Source organism: Scyliorhinus torazame, chromosome 2 (assembly GCF_047496885.1).
Source record: "Scyliorhinus torazame isolate Kashiwa2021f chromosome 2, sScyTor2.1, whole genome shotgun sequence".
NCBI lineage: Eukaryota > Metazoa > Chordata > Chondrichthyes > Carcharhiniformes > Scyliorhinidae > Scyliorhinus > Scyliorhinus torazame.
The window spans coordinates 297,645,768-297,666,391 of record NC_092708.1 but is presented as its reverse complement, the minus strand read 5'-3'; positions in this window follow the sequence as shown (position 1 = coordinate 297,666,391).

Genomic DNA, 20,624 nt, shown 5'->3' with positions numbered 1-20,624 from the left:
TAGTAAATAGTAAAAGACGTGTGACAGGTGAACTCCATGATACACTTAGAGGTTCTCTAAACCCCGGCCCATAAGAAATTGGGGGCTCGAAGGGGATAAAAGTCTATCTATTGGATTGCCTTAGTGAACTTAAAGACAGTGAGGGGTGAGCATATTGTGGTGCTTTTCAGGTGTGGTATTTCAGTTTAAGTAGGGAGTGTGTTGTGGACAATGGCTCTTTCAGAGGCTCTGATGATTTTGGGGCTGGAGACAGTCACATGCAGTACCTTACGGACAGAGACTAAAAACAGGCTTTTAGAGTTGGCAAAAACATTGCAGTTACCATTACCTGACAAAATGCGAAAAGATGAGGTAATTATGGCGGTGGCTAAGCATTTAAAATTGCCTGAGATATAGTTTGACTCATTGGAAATAGCAAAAAATTCAGTTATAAATTAAACAAATGGAACATGAGAAAAAATTAAAGCAGCTTGAATACGAAAGAGAGAGAGAGGAAAAAGAAAGAGATAGAGAGGAAAAATAAAAAGAGAGAGAAGAAAGGAAAACAGCAAGAATAGCCTTAGCAGAACAAAAAGAAAGAGAAAGGGAGATACAGATCAGGGAAAAATATAAAGAGAGAGAGTTTGAACTTCAGAGAATGGCCATGAAACATGACAGTCAGTTAAAATTGGCGGACGTAAAGGGAAACATACTGTTGGAGCATAGTAATGAGGATAGTGAGAAAGAGCGTCATAGTCAAAGGCTTGGTGGGGATCTATTTAAATATGTCTATGCAGTGCCAAGGATTGATGAGAAGGAGATAGAAGCCTTTTTCATTTCATTTGAGAAGGTAGCTCAACAAATGAAATGGCCATAGGACATGTGGGTATTACTGATTCAAACAAAGCTGGTAGGTGAAAGAATCTGGGACGTATGAGGAGGTGAAAAAATCCATCTTAGGTGCATATGAACTACTGCCTGAAGCCTACAGACAAAGGTTTAGAAATTTAAGGAAAGAATTTGGTCAAACATACATGGCGTTTGAAAGGATCAAACAGAGTAATTTTGATAGGTGGATAAGGGCTTCAAAAATTGACCAAACATATGAAGCTCTCAGAGAAATTATACTTTTGGAGGAGTTTAAAAATTCAATTCCTGACGTAGTGAGAACTCATGTGGAAGAGCAGAGGGTTAAAACTGCGAGGTTAGCAGCAGAAATGGCAGATGATTATGAATTGAGGGAGTGGAATCCCTTCCAGTTTGTGAAGGGGTCCCCCTCATGTGGCGGTACCTATAGGGGGACATGCATCCTGTCAATCACACACTGACCTGGGGCATCAGAGTAATCGAGGCGAATCCCACTGACGGGCAACTTGGTGCATTTGGTCAATATCCAGGTGGATGTGTTGTGCTGCCTGGACATATAAGACCTCTGTAACAGCATGGATGCACCTTTGCATGGACATCTGGGAGATCCCAGATAGGTCTTCACTTGGTACCTGGAAGGACCCCAACCCCATAGCCCAACATGTGGTCGCCTTCCATCACTCCCCCAGCCCTGGAAGACCCCTGGCCTGCGGCACAACTGCCAGCCCACCTTTGTGCCTTTGGAAACTTGGTTTAGCTCCTCTCGCCCCTTCATCGGCTACGGTGCCTGTTTCCCAATTTTAAATATCAAAGTTAACCGTGCCATCGTCGCTTCCTCTTGGCGTAGGTGGTGAATCATGGGAGGCCAGAGAATACTGGGTCAGGGCTGTTCATGAGATGTTAACGGCCGTTATTATATAATTTGCATGCCAATGCCGGCATGCGGTGTGGAACGTATTCACATCACTGTCAAGTCATTGGAGCATGGCATTCCATTGGGTGCCCGGTGCCGACCTCGATTTTTGGCAGACTCGCAATTCTCCATCTGATTGCGATCCGTGATTCCAGCATCGCTGGGTGTAGAATTCCACTCATGGTCTATTGGAAGAATTGGGTCTCTCATAAAGATGAGTGTTACGACCCCCTGGGCTAGTGCGCGGTCAATTCCAGTCCCACTTGACCCGGAGTTGGAACACAATTGAATTAACCAATAATTCTTAGAAAAATATCCAAAGTCTTTGGCCCTTGACTGCCCAATAATTACAGTCACCAGGTTTGTAAATGTAAACACAATAATGTTTTATTTATAACAAGAACTATAATGAAATATGCAGCAAATACAACTGGTTTACCATTATCCAATTTCTATTTCCCCACTTTAACTTGCCCCCACCCTCTACACACACAAGACAGACCAACACAGAGGGGCGGAGAGGTGTCTAAAATAATAGGTAAAAGGAAAAAGAGTCTTTCTTTCAGTTGGTTGTCTTTAAGCAGACCTTTCTTCAATGTAAACTTTCAGATCCAGGTCTCTGTTTGCAGCCTGTAATGGCTTCACTGGAGATTCATTCATTCAGGTTCTCTGTAGGTTCAGAAATACATCAACTCACAGCCTTTCTGGAGAGAGAGAGAGAGAGAGCAGGTCCTTGTTCCTGTGCTTCCAGGAGTTAAACTGAGCTCCTTGGGTCTCTGAAAATCATTCCACTCAGGCAAGACCCAATCACCATCTGTTACCGAGCAGAATACAGCCTTTTGGGCCAATTCATTGGCCACCAGCCAACCAATCGATGCGAGTCCCACCCAATCTTTCGGGTGACAAAAAGTCTGAGATTGTCTGTCCTAAGATAGCAGTGTTCTCTGTTGTAACTTTTGAATTCCTCAATCTGCCTGCAGCTTGACTTAAAGATACATATCCATTATATCATCCATGGATCAAAAATAATAACAGCAAAAATAAAGAGGGACAGCAGACTTTCTATCCACCCGGTCCATATCCCTCTTAATTTTATACACCTCAATCAGGTCCCCTCTCACCCTTCTCTGCTCTAAAGAAAACAACATGAGCTTATCCAGCCTCTCTTCATTGCTAAAATGCTCCATCCCAGGCAACACACTGGTGAATCTCCTCTGCACCCTCTCTCGTGCAATCACATCCTTCCTATAGTGAGGTGACCAGAACTGCGCACAGTACCCCAAACAATAAGCAGGGCCCGGGGGAGAGGGAGTGCACCTGTTAAGAAATGCCAGGGCCTGGGAGCTGGGGTGAAGGAGGTCCCAGGATCTTTGCTGTAAACAGAGTTTCTGTTGTCCGGCCTGAGCAGCCAGAGATTCAGACCTGTAAGACTGGCTTTTAAAAAAAATCAGAACTGTCGGTATTGATCTTTCTTTAGACCAGTCAGCCAGGAAGCTGCCTGAAGTTTGGACTGCTTGTAGAGGGGTGGTTGGAGGAGTAGCAGCCACAGGAAACACAGAGCTGCTGCTCCAATGACAGATTAGTAGGCTTACATTAACACTGCAATGAAGTCACTGTGAAAATTCCCTAGTCGCCATACAGTATTCCTCAGGGGCCATTGCCAGGTGAGATCCACTGAACAGTGTTTGTGCTGATGTAGGTAATTGTTTGGACATCTATTACAAATCATTAGGGTTTTAAGCAGCACCAAATTTACAGGCATAAAAGGTGAAGAGATTTTACTCTGCTCTATTCGCTGAGATTTATGTAAAACACAGGCACTCTCCATCTGAACACAGTAGATTTATTACATTTATCAACCATGTTTCAATCCGAATAGCCTCTTGTTTTTAAATTGTAGAATTTTGATCTGGCTATCATTGCAGCTCCTGACATTTACAAAAGCTTCTGCTCTACAATATTGGAATATGCATTTCTTTGGGAAAGTTAGAATAATGCACTCTGCTCTGCAATAGTCAAAGTAATGTAGTTGTGTTGATAATGGTATTCATTAGAAAGCACATAGGCTTTTAATTGTTGTGTTTTTAACCGTTGGACCTTTCTGACAAGCCATTTCTGACAGTATTGTTTCACAGAACTTTGAGTCTGCAGAAAACCCACACATCACTGACTGTTACTTGCACTTCCGTCTCATTGCCATCCCACACGAAAGACTGAGATCCTCAGCTCACTGGTAGACGCAATGCTTTCTCTCTGGGGAGACTGACCCGTCAATAAAACAGGCACCATGGCACCTTTTAGAGCTGGTCTCTGGGACTCCACTGAATCCGAGAAGCAGATTTATTCACCTTTATCAATCTAAAACTTTATCCAGAGCCGAGCAAAGCTCACTTTGGGTATCCATAGGGCTGGGAGTGAACTTGGTCAAAGCCATAAAACAGGCAAAATAGTTTTAGTTTCCCGTTGCGCCACCTACCCAATATGAACTTTTACTGAAGTAAGTGAGACTGAATCGAAAGGGGAGTGTGTAACGAGTGACTCAACCCAAGTCTCTCCAAACTCTGCAAACCCTTCCCTCATCCTATATACCGAGAGCAGTCGCTACCCCGGGGACCAATAAGGACCATAGGACAATGCTGGGAAATAGTGCAATCACAAAGCTAAACAGATGAATCGGTAAATTGTCAAAAACCTTCTACTGGGATTATTATTGTGATTATTTGCTTTGTCTGAAGGTTGTGAGAAACTGTTGTGTAGGTGGAAGGAAATGAAGTTTGGGACTCCACCACACTGTCAGCTGATACTGCATTTTAACTCAGATGCTGTGGGTTTATATTGGACATATAAACTCTCACCACAGGATCTATGCTTTAATAGTGTAAGGAGGCTTAATGATAGTAATCAACTATTTTCTGATAGGTAAAAAGGGTATTTTAATGTAAATATTAAAGCCCAGTTTTAATACCCATTTTAAAATAAGGATTTCAGCACTCATAACCTCAGGCTATGACAAAACACATAACTTCAACAGAAGCACAAAAGCCTGTCACATGCATAAACTAACTGTAGATTAAAACAACATTTTGGAATAAGCTATTGTTCTAATAAACAGATTTTCAAAGTCAGTTTGACATTAAGAAATAAGCTGTATCAGTAATCAAGATGAAGGTCAAGTAAGAAAAAACAGTCTTGATAAAAGCACAGAATCGCATTCCATAGCATACACAAATATTCAAACATGAAACATTCAGAACTTATGTTGCACATTGAGGATTGACAGTTAACCATCGAATCAAATGTATTTGATTCTCACCCAAACCAATTAGGACGACATAGAGGTGTAGACAGATGGCGTCAGACTGATAAAATTCTCCTTAAACATGATGGTCCGTACGGCCATCTTTATTCTGGGATCTTTCTATACTTTGATCTAACTATTCGCTATCTCTATTTTCATATTTTCACTTTTCCACTCTAACTCTTGAAGTAAATGCAAGCTGTTTTGCCATAAGCAAGAAATCATTTCTGCATTATTTTGAAAGTTAAATTGTTTATAAGTTACTTCTCTTTAAGTCCTTTGCTAGCTGGACTTTATTGAGAATAGATTTAAGTTTCTCTCAATTGTAATCAGGTAGAGGCAATAAAAGATTCTTCTTTGCATCCGAGACATTTACCTCAAATTTAACTCAGTAGAGTTTTAGTGTTGCAAGACTTCACTAGGTCCGCATGGTAGATCTCTTCATTGGAATCTGATGTAGTTCAAATCATGGGAATAGTTATGCATTGTACAGAAATAGGTCCACTTGATCCATTGTTCCAATCCCCACGGCTTCCATGCAGAGTAGGCTGATGCTGCTGTTTACCAACATGATCTGCTGGATATATGCAAGTTCTTCATTTTGCCCTTTCATATCAGCACTGTGGGTGTATCCACACCTCGGGGACTGCAGCGGTTTAAGAAGGCAGCTTACCACCACCTTCTCAAGGGCAATTAGGGATGGACAAAAAATGCTGGCCTAAGACCCAGATCCTGTAAATGAATAATAAATAAATAGATTTGCCTGCCAAACTGGTTTTCCTGTGGATGGTGCCCTCTGTTCCTCTCTCTCATCCTGATTGGTCTGTGAAGGTTGGCCGTCAGTGCACTTCATTTTAAATATGGGAAAGAATGAAGAATTTAGAATGTATGAACCAATCTGCAGGTGTGAGCCTGAGGTCTTTCTCCTGAAGCTCTTGTTTTATCTTCCATTGAAGTTGCTAAGATCTGTGATGCAATCTACTGGGGAAACCAATGAGACAAAACAATACTGTACATGCCGTACTGAAGTGAATCATTGCTCCAGCTCCTCCAATCACTGGTTCCCTTCCTCCTGCTCTTGCTGCTTCCCCAGAGAAGGAATCAATTAAAGGCAGGAGAGAAGGAACCTGTGATTGGAGGAGCTGGAACAGTTATTCTGGTTGTTGTCATTGGCCATCATGCAGGAGTCTTTCAGCGGCACCAAACGATTTGTCTAGAGGCGAGAAAAAGTTTCTGGATGAGCATTTGACACGTCATAACATTCAAGGCTATGGACCAAGTGCTGGCAAGTGGGATTAGACAGACCGGTTGTGTGTTTTTGATGCATTGGTGCAGACACGGTGGGCTGGAGGGCCTCTTCTGCCCTGTATTATTCTGTGAACATGTGATTTGTGTTGACATTTTCAGGGAGGGAAAAGGGAAGAAGCAGAAATTGAAAGCACAGCAAGGAGGCTCTGCCAGTAATGAGGCCTGAGCAGGTCCAGGGGAGCTGTCACTCAGCCTTGCACCAGGCCCAATCTGGTGGTCCCACAGCACAGACCCGGGAAATTGGGGCCTTGTTCCCAGTGACACTGAGTTAACTTGTGTAATGTGAGTGAGTACTGCATCAGTGTGCCCGCGGAGGGAAGAGGGAGCTAAGGCAGCAGCAACTGAATAGGACCATCCCCTTTCCTCCTCCTCTCTCTCCTTCCCTCCCTTCCCTCCCTCCATCTTTCTTTCGTACAACTCTCCAATTGAAACAATGTGAGCTCCAGCATGGAGACTGTTTTTCGTGTCTGACGGTGGAAATGTATGAAACAGATCCTGAAAGGATTTCTTACCATCTGGGTTATAAGTATTGAATCTTACCCCCTTGTAAGAACTTATTGTCACCGTGTGCATTTGTAGCAATGTACAGAACATGTTCATGAGGCAGTCACTAAAATCAGTGTTATCGCCTGCACAGTGTTGGAAATAACCAGTGGGATATTTTCCTGCCAAATTAACAATCTTGCACAATGCTGTTAAACTGAAATTTGCACTCTCTGATTTGTTTAATAGTCACAGTGGGATCACCTACAGGGTGTACACAAACTAACACTATTATATTGTCGCTGCTCTTAATATTAATATTAATGACCCATTCTGCAAGTATACCGGATAATGTTCATAACCAGTTGCCAACAATGGGTGTTATCAGTTTACTCGGACTTTCTGTGATTGTTTGGTGAATTGATTGGTAAATCTTGAAAGGGGAAATATTATGATTGGGGCGGGGTGGGAGGAGGTGGGAGTTAAATTATTGGGAGGAGCTAAGGGTCCCAGAATTAGAAGATGGTTCCTCTCCCTGGCCCTGCCTCTTGGTAGCATCCTTTGGGTATGACCAGCCTTGAGGGTAAGAGAGCAAAGATTGGACCTGTGCTTGTTGTCCAGCAATCTGCTCTGCCCGTCTCTTCAGCATGTTCACATCAACACTGACACTCACCTCCTTGATGGTGGCCTCCCTCCTGGTCTTAGCAGTCTGGTCTTTTCTCGTGATCCTGATGATGTGATCATGCACCTTGAAGAAGGACAGTTGGGGTTTGTCACTGTTAAATGTCCAGAACTCCATCTGAATGTTTCTGTCCCTCACTGCTTCAGCTGAGTGATTTTTCAACAGTGTGCCCTTGCTGGTTTGAAGGAGGGATCCAGAAGGATGATTCAGTTAAGCAAGTTCGCAAACTCACGGAATAATGAGACCAGATTCTTTCCTTTGGACCATTTATACACATAGAACTTCTGCTGCAGCTGTGACAGGCTACTTTTAAAAGAGGGCCGAACAGGTACCTGAGGTTGAGAAACTTATCTTTACAGACCAAAAGCAGCAGGTGTGACTAAGCATAACTTCTCTTTCAGAGATCCAGAAATGGTATGTTGAGCTGAATGCCTTCCTGCTGTGGTAAGATTCCATGATTCTGGGTAACCCAATGTGATTTTTCATGACTAGTTCCTGAGTCCCGATTGTGGAACCCCTTTTTTGGGACAACCCAGGATCAGGCATACCTTTCAGAGGATCCTTTACAACTTTCACTCAAAGGAAATTAACTCTTTTAACCTTTTAACCATAGGCAGAGGGCCATAGAGAAAGGACAAAATGCATTAAAGCCACTGCCACTGCCATGACTGAATAAAGTTTGATCTCCACTTAACTGGCATTTCATAGGCACTTACCAAGCAGATTTACATAGGAAAACCTGTTACGATCCAAAACTAGTGTGGAACATTTTTACATAAATGTTGCTAATGTATGAACAATATATCAATTCAAATACCCAATATTACACTGCCATAACTTGGAAATAATTCACCTTTTAACCTGACCAGCAAAGTAATTTCTAGGTCACAGCCCTTAAAACAAAGTTCGGTATTTGTAGGTTCTACTTGCATTTTCCAGATCTCTATTACATTTTAAAAAATCTAGATTCTGGCAGCAAAGCAACAAGACAGTTGGGTCTGTCTGAGTGCATCAGCATGACAGGAACTCCCAGTAACACCCTTCATGAAATGTTAGAGAAAGAATAATTGACAGCTTAGCTACGTGAAGCATGCTGTCTCTGCAGTCCTTGGGTCAGCTACCTTAAGAGGAGATGTGCTGAGGAAATTTAGATGAAGGAAGGAAATGGTAATTGGCATAAGGTACTTGCTCCATATTGTGTGGAATATTTAACGATAGAGTTGATTTTTGCACTGATAGTTACAGTTACAAGTTTAAACACCTCCTTGCAAGGTTGATCCTGGACCTTCAAGTCTAACTCGGGCAATGAGCATTGCATTAGAAAGTATATGTGCAACATTTTTTTTTTATAAATGTTTTTTATTGGGTTTTTGAACAAAGTATATTTGCCATTATGTACACAGGATATGATATATATATATAGAAGAAGAGAAGGGCACACACACACAAATCACAAAAGGGAAAGAAGAAAAAAAAAAGTAATAACACGAGAGAAATACAAAATCAAATAAAGTAACTGGTAGGGTATTATGCACCCGCTCAACAGCGGCAACTCTGTACACTTGGCAAAATTATTTAAACACATAAGTAGGCATCTGTTTGTGTGTGGCGGGGGGGGGGGGGGGGGGGGCGGTGACATATGTGCAAAATTGACAAGTAGTAAATAAGGTTAAAGACTAAAAATTCCGACTGTAGGATGGAGGATGGGCTTACGTAGGGTGTTCTTTCCAAGGACTGGTGCAGACTCAATGGGCCGAATGGCCTCCTTCTGCACTGTAAATTCTATGATTCTATGATTCCAAAGGCCGTACCCTGGATGGTGAACAATACGAACAGACTAGGATTAAAATGCTTTGGATTAACTGCAATCTCTAAAAGCAAGGAAAGCCAAATAATGATCTATTATTAAGAAGAACAAATAGGAGGTCCCAGTACAACAACATGGAAGACAAGGATAATTTATTTTCTGTTACCAGATTTCCCAAAATACTTACGCTTAGAATTTTCTAGAAGGGAATTATGCTGTTGTTACATCTTTAAAATAAAATTGTTAGTCTGCGGCCTGAAGAGGGAGCTCGGCGCAGATTTCCAGGATTTATGATTTGCAAAATAACTGGTCCCATCATCGGCTAAAGTCCGAAGCAATTGTAAACAGATAAATTACCCAGAGTCAGCTATACAACCTGTAGAAAAAACAGCAGCTGAGTGGGCGACAGATAGATAAGAGAGGAATAATTATTGGCTTCTTCCTCAAAAACATCACTGCTCTGCTCAGCCATTAGTTTTTATTATATTTGTCCGGTCTTACAAGTACCGAAGAACCATCTCGCTCCAGAGGGAAGAAGGGAAGGATTGTCCAGAAGCAGAGTAAACTGTATCAACCCCTCCTGAAGGAGACAGAAGGCAGATGCCTCCTGGATGTGGGTGCTGGGCAGAATGTAACTTGTGCTGCTTGGAGCTAGGTGGCACCGCCACAGGGTGGCAACCACTGCCTATTAAGAAAGCAGAAACGCGCTGGAGGAAGTGTAATGGTAAGGAGAGGAGGCGTTTTAATTTAAACAGTCCTCAGTTCGCCACCTGCCACCCGTCCGTTCACAGAAAGGTATTTGGATTTGCTTAAACAAGTGTTTATAGTCTGAGGTGTTAGCCGCCTGACAGTGTGGTTGACAAGTGGACACTCCGCTTTCCTTGCACACACTAACTTCCAGCACCTACTTAAAATAATATTTGCACAACTAGCCCTCCACAGTGCACACCAGATAAGGAAAGCTCAAACCTGGTATCCTACATCATGGTTGCACAGCATTCATGAAACTAATAAGTGACATTTGCAAGCCAAAAGCTCCTTATTCCTCCCTATCAGCTTCATACACCCACATCTCATAATTCATCTCGCCCATACTAATGGGTATTCTTAACTACCAGCCTTAGCCTTAATTATTGTATATCCTGCCAGGATAATTGGCACATAATGCCCTTCAAAAGCATGCCACAACACTTAACCTTCTAACCACTTTCTCAATTTTTTTTAGTCTCAAGGGGATGCTGTTCGCACATTCTCTATTACCCTCTTCTTTCCCGCAGATCCACAGCAGTGGGATGCAAAGTGGGAGGAGGATGATAATGATGACATGGAGAATAAGGATCTGCTGTGATAGGCCTTCCTCATTGATAAGGTGCTGACAGTAATAAGGAAGAAGAGCATGAATATCGGGTCAACTGCTTTTAGCTTATTGAATCTTCCTCAGCTTCAACCCCCTCCAACTCACTAACTGTGGCACTTGCATCCAATCTGTCAAGTACCAACTCTTATTTTTTCACCCGGAGGAAGTTAGATAATGATCATGGGATTGTGATACTGGGTCATTCACTGCACATGAGGAATGGGGAGTGGATGAAGATGTGCTGTCATTACAGGGATGGCTGAGGAGAAGACTAGCAGTGCTTTTAGAGTTCTGGAATTCAGAACCCGTGGCTATTCACCTGAAAAGTAAGATGTGTGAGAAGGAGCAGATGTATGTTGTACGGGTCCTTTCTGTTTGTTCCCTCTTTATTCCCTTAATTCCCCTTTCTTTTATTTTTCCGTTACATTTTTGATCCATGGTGATTTATGGACATGTGTCTTTCAGGCAACCTGTATCTTTAATTCAAGCAGAAGGAAGCAGCGACCTGTGCCTTTAATTCAAACAGAAGATTCCAGAGGGATGTTTTGTTTTAGACTGGGCAGTGTCAGTGATGACTTGGTTTGATTGATTTGGCTGGTGGCCAATGAATGGGCCCAAAAGGCTGTGCTCTACCCAGTAACAGATGGTGATTGGATATTATCCCAGCAGAATGTTTTCAGAGTTACAAGGTTCCAGTTTGGTTTCACCTATGATTCTGCAACCTGGATGAAGGGTTCTAACTATCTCTCTCCAAAAAGATCCACATAATTCCCTACAGAAGGCCATTGTGAGGGCTGACTCTCTCCCCAGCAAGTCTGGGTGTCATTGATTTGAGACTGCAGAGGCTTTAAGTCAAACCACGGCCTGAAAACAAGGTTTTATGTGAAATGAAGTGGCTTTACAGAAAGATATATGCCTGAATGTGAACCCCGAGCTGAAGGCCCAGTTTTATAAGAAATAAAGCATCTCTCCAGAAAGCCTGCTGCCTGTGAGTTCTGAATTTTCTAAACTACGAGAATCGACAAAGAAGACTATCACTGGCTGTAAACCAAAGACTTTAATCAGCAAGTTTGCTGTGAAGAAAGCAGGCTAAAGAAGCACCATCTGAAGCAAAGACTCTTATCCTTTGACCTTCATCCTTATTATCTTTTACCCCTTTTCACCCCTCTGTGTTTGTCTGTCTTGTGTGTATGGGTAGAGGGTGGGACAGCTAAACGGGGTAGTAGGCATTAGTTTAACATTAACCAGTTGCATTTACTGTATAGTTCGTGATAGTCCTTGTTATAAATAAACAGTAATTGTGTTTAAACTTACAACCCTGGTGACTAGTTATTGGGCAGCCAAGGGCCAAAGACTTCGGGTATTTTTGTAAGAATTATTGGTTAATTGACTTGTGTTGTGACTCCGGGGCACGTGGGGCTGGAATTGACTGCGCACTAGATCAAAGTGTCGTAACAACGTACAGACTCTGAGGTCAACCTCGGAAGGATGTGCAGCAACTGACAGGTGTGATTCTGAGGTTAACAGCTTCCAACTGTGGCAACACAATCTTCTATGAAAGTATCAATGAAGTAACAAGCTTTGTTAGATTTCCAGTCAAGATGTGACCAGAGATCAGTTGGTAGCTCAATCTGCTCGGGCGAATTGCAGCTTTGGAAGTAATAGACAACTAAAGGGCAGCATGAACCATGGCTTCAGTCCAGCGACTGCTGTGACTCAAGGATTTCAGGATCTGAAAGCTGCAATTAGACCAGCGAGGGACCTCGAGGTCACTGAAACGGTGATGCTTAGACCAAAAAGGCCATCTCCCAAGACAACAGCACATGCCAGTTCTCTAGCCTCCCTTTCTCAAATCACCAAGGCTGTGACCATGGGAGGTGAAATCAGGCTGCTCTCGTACTCTCTCCAGGCACACAGTCACATTCTGGCCAAAAGCCAACTGCCTTGGCCTTTTTATACAGCTTGAGGAGTCAACCACCTTCCATGATCAATGCCCTCAGATAGCACTTAGAAGAAGCACTGGAATAGGTAAAAGAAGGATTTGAATCCCCATGGAGACCAACAGGCCACAAGATCCAAATTTAGCAAACAGCTAAATAGACTTCATGGACTTACTGGACAGCCCTCCCAGAATATATGGCACTAATCTCAGCCACAAAGTCCCTTAAAGCTCTGAACTCCCTCCGGTGGAACTGCAGCTTCCTTTCTTTGACGGTTTGCCACCAATTCTCATCCGAAATCGGCTCTCAACCAACCCAAGTTCCACAGGCATGGTCTTCACCCAAATGGCAGGTAGCTGTAGAACGCCCCTCATCTCTGCTCACAACAGCCTTGATGGCGTGGATCCAGCAGAATCATTTTTCTGAACCCTAGGTAACAGCCCGGAATGGCTGCTTCTGGTCAATCAGTTCCTATAAAAATAACTAAAACAGGAACAGTAAACTTCTATTTCCTTCGTTCAACAGTGCCACCAGCATGTGAACACGTTGAAAAGGTGGTATGGCTGTGAGCATAGTCAGCCAGTAGGTGTAGCCCTGGTGGTAGAGAATATAGATGGTGATAACAATGCAACTGATAAGCCAAAGGATGAGTCTGCAACAGAAATTTCTCAGATTGAGTCTCCTGTGGTGTCACTGACAAATGAAAAGCTATTGGTGTATCTGGATGAGCTGCTATATCATCTGCCCAAGCAACAGAAGTAAGAAACGGCTGGGTATTGAGGGAATGCCTGTATGTGCACATAAGCCAGGTTGCACCACTCTGGCTATTCAAGAGGTTAATGTAAGGAAAGCTAAACCAATTGAGCAGAATATCTGCAGACCCAATACCACCAAATTGATGAAAGCCAGGGAAGTGATTCAATTCATGTTAAATAATGATATAATAGAACACTGCCAAAGTTGTTGGAGTTGGGGGAGACATTTGGGATCCCGTGGGTTGAGGTTTTCAGGTTTATGCAGGTGCGGGATTTTGGGAAAAAGGTTTTTCCCACTTTTCCGGTAGCACCACCCTCCGCGTTGTTGGAGTGGGAGCCGATGGAGGCGAGGAGGGCCGATGTCGCGGCCTTCACCTTTCCAATTGCCCAGCGAAGGATATTGTTGGATTAGCGTTCGGCAATGTCGCTGAGGGTGGCGGCCTGGCTGGGGGATGTGTACGACTTCCTTCGGCTTTGAAAGATCAAGTTTGAGTTGAGGGGTGATCAAAGGGCTTTGGGACACGGTGGGGGACTGTTCATGACAATGTTTGAGGAATTGTTTGTCGTGCGGGGGTGGGGGTGGGGGGGGGGGAGGGGGGGAGAGTGGGAATGGGGGAAGGGGTGAAAAGGGGGAAAAATGCACAAACTGTGAACTGTTGGGGTGTTGACAATGTTTCTGATTTATGTTTTTGTACTTCTGAATATGTTTGGAATAAAATACATTTAAAAAAAAAACAATGTACAATATAAAGCGAAAGTCGTTGCTGAATAAAATTGGTGACTTGTTATTTTGAAGGCGAAGCCAGCACATGCAGTCCGCTGAATGACATTAAAGACCTCAGTCTTCTGGCATGGATTACTTTTCTGACCAGGTCCCTTGTGTGACCTGACCTTTATAATCCATCACGGCCTGTAAAACATACGTATATTTATAGCCTCGGGCTAAATGTTTCTGATGCTACCTTTAGGCAGAATTTTGTGTGAAATATATCTTTGGATGAAAGAGCCAGGCTGACATGGTGAATTATAAATCTTTTTTCTCTGTGATCTGAGATAGGTGCAATGAAAATTTCCTCATTCTGATTACTGTTTAAGGACAAAGGTAAAATCGATTTGAGAAATCTCCAATTTGTTCCCAGAAAACATGAATAAATATGAAGCTGCCCTCCAAACCCACAGCTTGAATGTACACGCAAAAGAATTGCAGCAGTAATTGAAGGTGCTACAATCTCAAAAGCCCAAAGTGGGAAGAAAGAAGGGGTCGTTCTTTGGGGGCAGTCCTTTGCTGATTGTGTGGCAGCCTCCCTAAGGTCAAACCGCACCTTCTTCTTATCTGCTGCCTCCCCTTCCCCGACTCCTCTCCATCTCCTCCCAATCTACCCAAATCCTTCTGGCTTACCTGCTCCTCTGCAGTCCTGGCAGTGTTGAATCTACTTGGCACTGCCAGGACTGATGGAGCTGCCAGCAGCTGCTGAGGGTGGGACGTGCTGCCCAGTGAGTGGCAGAGGCCGCACTCAGTTCTCGATAGCTCACCCCACATCACTTTATGGCTGTGGGTGGGTCAGCATGCCGGCTCCATGCTGACATTGTTTCGGGGGGGCGGACATGCCATCCACACCCTCCCTCCCAGGAGGGTAAAAGTTGACCCCATGATTTTTAGCCTAAAAAACATAGTTTTTCATTCACTCCATGTAAAGGTTGACCTATATTTTCATAGCTGGAAGCCCGAACATTTCAGAATCTAATCATATTCTCCACAGTCACACCCAAAACCTCAATTCATTATTCATTCAAACAGTTATACATACCAGAATTCCTCCAGTTCGTACTTGTCAATGAAGGCAGGAAGAATGGAGATTGATTTTGACTTTTGAGGGGGGAGGATCAACAGAGTGGAGAAGTGTTGTAAACAGCATCCAAACAAGACGTAGGGACTAACTTCCAGAGCGAACTGTAAATAGATGAGTGCCTAGGTTTGTATCTTGAATCATTACCCTCAGCCATCCTGAGGGGAGGGTTTGGGGGGCTCAGGACTCATCAATTGGGCCCTTGCAAATGCCAACTCAGTGCGATCCTCCTGCACCAAGGATTATGTCAAAGGCTGGGAGACGTCAACATGACATTGTCCCCTACTCCCTCTCCCTGGCCCTCGAGCAGCACTGAAACTGCAGACCCAGCCAATGCTGCTGCTTCCATTGCCAGGGCGTGGGGCTTGGGGGAGGCTCTAATAAAAACACAGAGAAAGACAATAAATGGCTGGCATGGGTGCTACTTCCCCCACGTGGATTCATTTCAGAGCCATGCTAGGTAGGCTGGCCTGATGTGTTTTAGTTGAATGCAAACCACTTGAAGACATTACCCATGTAAAAATCAACCCCTTAACCTTTTGCCGAAAAAACGGGGCTCACAAAATTGACGTTTACACACGTATATATGGTATAGTTCACCAACTACTATTCATTACTCTGTATGCAATTTGTATTAGGGTGACGCTTTAAGGTAGCAGGTGCATGAAGTGTCATGTGACCCGCTCGGCCAATGGGGCCTGAGTGTGTGAATTCTTGGGCGGTGGGGGAGGGGAGGGGGGGGGGCATGGGTTTCCCAGTCAGTTAGGCGTTTGGAGTCTTGGAATATGGTTGGCTGGATTTGTGGACTTCCATGACAGCAAATCTGGCACTGTACTTGGACCGATTCAGCGAGTATGGAAGGGCTCGCAGCGGTGCCACGTGGAACATAATCAATTCTAATGGGAAATGTTGTGTGATTCACCCGGTCCGTGATTGACGCTTGGGAGGCCGGCAAGCTGCAGCCATGTATACACATTACAGTCCCCACGCACACTCGTCCCAGCCAGCAAGATGGCACTGGATATGCTGGAGCGCGCCCATCCCGCTGATGGAACGGCTGGTGCCAGAGGGCACTGAGGGGGGTGGCCTGGGGGAAAATTTTTAGACCTGTGGCCCACGTTCACAGTGGGCAGTCAGCGGCGTGCACAGCTGCATGGCTGCCTTGCAGACCCTGGCAATGGTGCTCCATACCCATCCACCCCGACCCCACAGCCCACCTCCTGGCCACACACCCCTCCTCCGCCCCGGTACTCTCCCCGGCCCTGGCAGAAGCCCTCTGGCCAGCAGCACAACTGTCAGCAAACTTTGGTGATGTTGGACACTTTCCCTACCCCCTTCCTCTCCCTCAGCAGCCACGGCGCCAGTCCCACGATTTAAAAAAAAATTAGAGTACCAATTCATTTTTTCTAATTAAGGGGCAATTTTAACGTGGCCAATCTACCTGCGTTGCTCATCTTTGGGTTGTGGGGGCGAAACCCACGCAAACCCAGGTCCCAGGTTCGATTCCGGCTTGGGTCACTGTCTGTGCGGAGTCTGCACATCCTCCTCGTGTGTGCGTGGGTTTCCTCCGGGTGCTCCGGTTTCCTCCCACAGTCCAAAGATGTGCAGGTTAGGTGGATTGGCCATGACAAATTGCCCTTAGTATCCAAAATTGCCCTTAGTGTTGGGAGGAGGTGTTGACCTTGGGTAGGGTGCTCTTTCCAAGAGCCGGTGCAGACTCGACGGGCCGAATGGCCTCCTTCTGCACTGGAAATTCCACGATAATCTTCTATGAAACACGGGGAGAATGTGCAAACTCTACACGGACAGTGACCCAGAGCTGGGACCTCGGCACCGTGAGGCAGCAGTGCTAACCACTGTGCCACCGTGCTGCCCTAGTTTCACGATTTTAAGAAGCACAAGTGAAGCTCGCCGTCAGAAATTCGCCCCGGTGGAGGCAGAGCATTGTGGAGGCCCCGGAGAATACTGGGTCAGGCCCGCTAATAATATGTCAAAGGCGTTTACTGTATGGGCTTTCGGGAATGCATTGACGGTGCTATCGAAGCACTGGAGAATTGCGATTTGGTGTGAAACCGGCGCCTACCACGATTTTGGCATCAAAACCAGTTCTCCACCCAATTGCGTTTCCAGATTTAGGAGTCAGCTGACGGAGAATCCCGCCCGGTAGCTTTTATCTAACTCTCTGTCTATAGTTTACTACTTTAATAAGCCTTCCTTTGTTAATCTACCTGGTAGTTGCCCATCTGTCAGGATATTCCTTTGGTGACAAGTAACAACCGGAGTGCCTTCCTGCTTATCAGAAATCGGGAGAGCAGACCTTGCATGAAAATGTTTCCTTTGAAATAAACTCATTCAATAGTGTATGAATGACAGAATGCCCCTTTTTGGCAACTAGAACAATTCAACCCTAATTCAAAGCAATGGGTGTTATACATCGAAAGCCTATGTTATTTGTTCAAGGTCAATGAAATCGGGCAGAGATATGCAGTGGATAATCCTAATAATGACCTGCAGGGCTCCAATTTACAACCTGATTAGGAGTCTGACTTCCCCAGATGGCTCTGACTTCAAATCATTCGAGGAGCTGGTGGAGGTAGCCAAGCGGCATTATCACCCGAAGCCCTTGATAATAATACAGCGTTTCAAATTCAATTCGACAACAAGGGCCCCAGGGGAAATGGTCACGGTGCTGGTGGCGTGCCTAAAATAAATGGCTCAGCAGTGCGGGTTTGGGCCTGCTCTCAATGACATGTTGAAAAAGAAGCTGGTTTGTGGTGTTAACAACACGGCCATGAAAGAAAATTATTAGCAAAGGCAGAGATTACTTGAAAGAAGAAATTAGAGGTTGCCCTGGCTATAAAAAATGCCAAAAGGAGTTGCAGAGCATGCTGGCCCAAATTGGATTTCAGGAACGGTCGTGGCAAACACACGTACGAGGCAGATGTTCAAGGGAGAGTGTTAAAAAAACACCTGGCTCATGTGAGGAGTTGAGAACCGCACACAGAACAATTAATAGAACATTACAGCGCAGTACAGGCCCCTCGGCCCTCGATGTTGCGCTGACCTGTGAAACCAATCTAAAGCCCATCTTACACTATTCCATTATCATCCATATGTTTATCCAATGACCATTTAAATGCACTTAATGTTGGTGAGTCCACTACTGTTGCAGGCAGGGCATTCCACGCCCCTGCTACTCTGAGTAAAGAACCTACCTCTGACATCTGTCTTATATCTATCCCCCCTCAATTTAAAGCTATGTCCCCTCGTGCTAGCCATCACCATCCGAGCAAAAAGGCTCTCACTGTCCACCCTACCTAATCCTCTCATCATCTTGTATGCCTCTATTAAGTCACCTCTTAACCTTCTTCGCTCTAACGAAAACAGCCTCAAGTCCCTCAGCCTTTCCTCATAAGATCTTCCCTCCATACCAGGCAACATCCTGGTAAATCTCCTCTGCACCCTTTCCAATGCTTCCACATCCTTCCTATAATGCGGCGGCCAGAATTGCACGCAACACTTCAAATGTGGCTGCACCAGAGTTTTGTACAGCTGCAACATGACCGCATGGCTCCGAAACTCAATCCCTCTACCAATAAAAGCTAACACACCGTACGCCTTCTTAACAACCCTCTCAACCTGGGTGGCAACTTTTAGGGATCTATGTATATGGACACCGAGATCTCTCTGCTCATCCACACTACCAAGAATCTTGCCATTAGCCCAGTACTCTGTATTCCTGCTACTCCTTCCAAAATGAATCACCTCACACTTTTCTGCATTAAACTCCATTTGTCACTTCTCAGCCCAGAGCTGCAGCTTATCTATTCTATGTCCCTCTGTAACTCGCAACATCCTTCCGCACTGTCCACAACTCCATCGACTTTAGTCATCCACAAATTTACTCACCCATCCTTCTACACCCTCCTCCAGGTCATTTATAAAAATAACAAACAGCAGTGGCCCCAAAACAGATCCTTGTGGTACTCCAGGCTGAACATTTCCCATCAACCACCACCCTCTGTCTTCTTACAGCTAACCAATTTCTGATCCAAACCACTTAATCACCCTCAATCCCATGTCTCTGTATTTTCTGCAATAGCCTACCATGGGGAACCTTATCGAATGCTTTACTGAAATCCAGAAACACCACATCAACTGCTTTACCCTGTTTAGTCACCTTCTTAAAGAACTCAATAAGGTTTGTGAGGCATGACCTACCCTGCACAAAACCGTGTTGACTATCCCTAATCAAATTATTCCTTTCTGATGATTATAAATTCTATCTCTTATAATCCTTTCCAAGACTTTGCCCACAACAGAAGTAAGGCTCACTGGTCTATAGTTACTGGGGTTGCCGCTACTCCCCTTCTTGAACAAGGGTACAACATTTGCTATCCTCCAGTCTTCTGGCACTATTCCTGTAGACAATGACGACATAAAGATCAAAGCCAAAGGCTCTGCAATCTCCTCCGTAGCTTCCCAGAGAATCCTAGGATAAATCCCATCCGGCCCAGGGGACTTATCTATTTTCACACTTTCCAGAATTGCTAACACCTCCTTCTTATGAACCTCAATCCCGTCTAGTCTAGTAGCCTGTATCTCAGTATTCTCCTCGACAACATTGTCTTTTTCCTGTGTGAATACTGATGAAAAATATTCATTTAGCGCTTCTCCTGTATCCTCCTACTCCACGCACAACTATTATCCTTGACTGGCCCTACTCTTACCTTTGTCATTCTTTTATTCCTGACATACCTAGAGAAAGCTTTAGGGTTTTTTACCTGCCAAGGACTTCTCATGTCCCCTCCTGGCTCTTCTTAGCTCTCTCTTTAGGTCCGTCCTGGCTCACTTGTAACTCTCAAGCGCCCTAACTGAACCTTCACGTCTCATCTTTACATAAGCCTCCTTCTTCCTCTTGACAAGTGATTCAACTACTTTAGTAAACCACAGTTCCCTCGCTCGACCATTTCCTCCCTACCTGACAGGTACATACTTATCAAGGACACGCAGTAGCTGTTCCTTGAACAAGCTCCACATTTCAATTGTGTCCATCCCCTGCAGTTTCCTTCCCCATCCTCTGCATCCTAAGTCTTGCCTAATCGCATCATAATTGCCTTTCCCCCAGCTATAACTCTTGCCCTGCGGTATATACCTATCCCTTTCCATCGCTAAAGTAAACGTAACTGAATTGTGGTCACTATCACCAAAGTGCTCACCTACCTCCAAATCTAACACCTGGCCTGGTTCATTACCCAGTACCAAATCCAATGTGGCCTCGCCTCTTGTTGGCCCATCTACATACTGTGTCAGGAAACCCTCCTGCACACATTGGACAAAAACTGACCCATCTAAAGTACTCAAACTATAGCATTTCCAGTCAATATT